We start from the raw sequence: 3,987 nt of genomic DNA on the forward strand, positions 1-3,987 counted from the left end.
TGTTGTCTGTATCTGCATTTAATCAGCTCATCAAACAAGAGGAAAAGGATGCTGAGACCTCCAAAGCATTGAGGGGTCTGACTTGGTAGTGAGAAAAATGGAGCTACCCTTTGCTGGTAATATTGGGACATATTGGTCAGATTGGCCCCATACTGAGTGGCTCTCTAGTAAAATCATCCTGTCATCTCTTTTCTAGCATCATGTTGGGCCAATTCGTAAAGAATTAGTTTAATTAAAAAAGAAAAAAATTTTAATAACAAATGCAGCCAGTAAGCTGTGCTTACTTCCTTAAATTAATTCCAGACTGTGGTGAAAAGAACTATAGAATTATTTTATTGCTATCTTGGTGCTGAAGCTCATATGAGAATGGTGAAATAGTAATCAAAGGAGTAAGAGCTTCCCCCAAATCTCATATTGGCTTATCCCTTTTCCCCCCAATAACATTTGTACTCCAATCGCTCTCCATTTAAAACCCTACTGATCCTAATTCTATAATTATCAGCCTGAAAACTGTTTCTTGTAAGCCTATAATGTCTTGAAGTTTTTCACCATAAAGTCTATGAATTTCAGGTTAATCTATAAGCCCTCAACAGTGTGTTACCAAATTATATAAATCCTAAATAGCAACTGAAATGAAAGGGATCTGAAAATAACTGAACTTATCTCAGCACAAAGCACATAGCACACTGAGTTTTCTCCTTATTCTGTGGCTGTCAAGTATCTCAGATTCAGCAGCAGCTTTGCACAATAACCTCAATAATTTCATACAGCATGTACTTTCCTAAGGCTTTGGAGGAAAATAAATCAATATCAGTGGTTTAGTGAATTAATCTCTATTGTCTCCTCTTCTAATTGGTGGATGTCAGAGAAAAATAAAGCAAAATCAAATTAACTTGCTTATTTTTAATTAAATCCATATATCTACTATTTGAATTGACTAAATATGATAAATAACAGCTTTATATCAACACACACAAACAGATACGTACCCATATTCTTTTCATATAATTGCATTTTCTGTTTCCCATAACATTCATAAAAGTTGGGTTTATATACCAAAGAGAGACTAGAAGTAAAATTGTCAGTACTTTTCAGAAAGTTAAAATTATGGCTCTCACATAAACACAAAACAAACATTAAAAATGTATGGACTAAGTGTCCATCAACAGATGAATGGATAAAGAAGATGTGGCACATATATACAATGGAATATTAGCCATAAAAAGAAATGAAATTCACTTTGTTATAAAGCAGAAACTAACACACCATTGTAAAGCAATTATACTCCAATAAAGATGTTAAAAAAAAACTCAAAAAAAAAGAAACGAAATTGAGTTATTTATAGTGAGGCAAATGGACCTAGAGTCTGTTCCTACAGAGTGAAATAAATCAGAAAGAGAAAAACAAATACCGTATGCTAACACATATATACGGAATCTAAAAAAAATGGATCTGATGAACCTAAGGGCAGGATAGGAATAAAGATGCAGATGTAGAGAATGGACTTGAGAACACGGGGCGGGAGAAGGGTAATCTGGGACGAAGTGAGAGAGTAGCATTGAAATATATATTCTACCAAATGTAAAATAGGTAGCTAGTGGAAAGCAGCTGCATAGCACAGGGAGATCAACTCAGTGCTTTGTGACCACCTAGAGGGGTGGGATAGGGAGGGTGGGAGGGAGGTGCAAGAGGGAGGGGATATGGGGATATATGTATACATATGGCCGATTCACTTTGTTATACAGCAGAAACTAACACAACATTGTAAAGCAATTATACTCCAATAAAGATGTTTAAAAAATTTATGGAAATATTACTACACAACTACCAGAAAGAATAAAATAGAGAAAACCTGACAATATTATTTGCTGGTAAGGATTGCTGGTAAGCAGCAGGAATGCATTGCATTTAGGAGTGTAGATGGTATAGCCACTTTGGAAGATAGCTGGGCAGTTTCTTACAAAGCTAAGCATACTCTTTTTTTTTTTTTTAATGGGTAATTTTTTTTTATTGGTACTTATAAACGAACCAGCCAACTAGTAGCATTATGATGTGGACAAATCAAAACATCTTTCTACACATACTAGAGTGGTGAAAAAATTAGGGGTTGTAGTAAAATAGCAAAAATGAGTAGAGGAAATCAGTGAAGCACATTGTAGCTTAACCCTTCACCTTAACAACTGAGGTTCTTAACAAGTAAAGCCTCCCCATCCCAGAAAATATGAATAATCCTTCATCACACATCTTTGTACTTTTGCTCCCTATTCTTGAGGTTAGGCTCTAGATCCTAAAGATATCCAAAAAATAGTATTACAACCTAGTTATCTATAGCTACCAGTCATCTTTTATCATGTTGTCTATAGAAGCCAATGCTTCTGAAGCCTCTTTGATTAGTCACCAATCATACACCCCCAAATTGACACAAAAGGCACAATGAAAAGCAGCTTTTCAAGGCAGAGAGATACATAATTGTAAAAGAAAAATTCTAGGGAAGTAATACAGTCAAGGCTCAAATTGAGATTGAATAATACATCCATCGTTACAAACCTTCAGGCTGTATGTTCAGAGAGTAATTTGGGAATAAATCCATGTTTTACTGTTGGGAATTGAAATACTTAGCAGTTTGCTGCATTGTGTTATAGCTTTCCCCATCAGTTTCCAAGGTGGCCTCCAAATCACTGACAGGAGAATTTTGCTGGAACTGGATCTGGGGCTGCAGGAATTCCTCAACATAGTTGTTGAATTGACTGTTCCAAGTCTAGTTACTCCAAGCTTGGGGGCACCAGGTCTAACTGTTCCAAGGGTGATTGCTCCAGGATTGACTGTTCCAGCTCTGGTTGCTCCAAGTTGGGTTATTCCAGGTCTGGTTACCCGACATGGGCAGGTTTCTGCAAGAGTTCACCAGGCATCCTTGGTGGTAGGAATAGAAGCCTGGGTATTCTGTAGTTGCTGGGCCCTGAGTCACACAATGTTGCTATTCCTTGGCCAGTTGTTTTTCTGCCACCTCTTACGTTTCATTCTCTGGTTCTGGAAGCAGATCTTAACCTGTTTGTAGCTAAGGTTCAGGATGTTGGAAAGTTCCTACATTTGCTGGAGGCTGAGGTATTTCTGCCTCTGAAATCTATCATTGAGTACGCACAGCTGGGTCTGAGAGAACACGGTTCTGGTCTTCTGTTTCTTGACCAGGACCTTCTCTTCCTTCTTCTCTGTGCTCTTGTCTGCAGCCGTGGCCAGTAGTTTTACTCTGGGGCTTGTGGAAGAATCAGGACTGTCCAATCTCCATGTTGTGGGTCTCAGCAGATGACATTTGCAAGGACACATAATTTTCTTCAGGCCCATAAATCTCAGGCATTGGTGAAGATTCCCTATAATTGGATGCTTTGGGGCCACGAAGGCTTTGGGGACAAGCTGGGTCCATACTCATGTTGTTGAATTGAAGGAGAGGGAGAAAACCAAAGGGCTAGATAGATGGTAGAAAAAGTCCAGGCTTAAGAATCTAGGTAGAAGAGCTTAGAGAAAGGTGAAGATCTCCAGGTATAAAAGTATTAAAAATATGGGATGAAGGGAAGTCACCTGTGTGATAACAGAATCCTACCAGCCCAATGTAGGAAAATGACCAAAACTAAGCATACCCTTACCATACCATTCCACTAATTGTGCTTGTTGATATCTACCCAACTAATTTTAAAATGTGCATCTACATGAAAGCCTGCATGGAAATGTTTATAGCTGCTTTATTAATAATTGCCAAAAAATGGAGGCACCCAGGATCTTCTTGAATAGGTAAATGAATAAACAAACTGGAGCCCAGTCACCCAATGGAATATTATTCATCAATAAAAAGATATGAGCTATCAAGCCATGTAAGACATCGGTGAATCATAAATGCCTATTGCTAACGGGAGTCAGCCAGCCTGAAAAGGCTATATACTGATGCATTTACATGACATTCTGGAAAAAGCAAAAATACAAAGATAATAGACAGAT

At 37.8% G+C, this 3,987-nt stretch overlaps 1 pseudogene; it reads right to left on the reverse strand.

The window, feature by feature from the left end:
• Positions 1 to 2,539: 2,539 nt before the first annotated feature.
• LOC136126681 (homeobox protein NANOG pseudogene) lies at positions 2,540 to 3,424 on the reverse strand (annotated as a pseudogene).
• Positions 3,425 to 3,987: the final 563 nt, after the last annotated feature.

Source organism: Phocoena phocoena, chromosome 8, assembly GCF_963924675.1.
Source record: "Phocoena phocoena chromosome 8, mPhoPho1.1, whole genome shotgun sequence".
Classification (NCBI taxonomy): domain Eukaryota; kingdom Metazoa; phylum Chordata; class Mammalia; order Artiodactyla; family Phocoenidae; genus Phocoena; species Phocoena phocoena.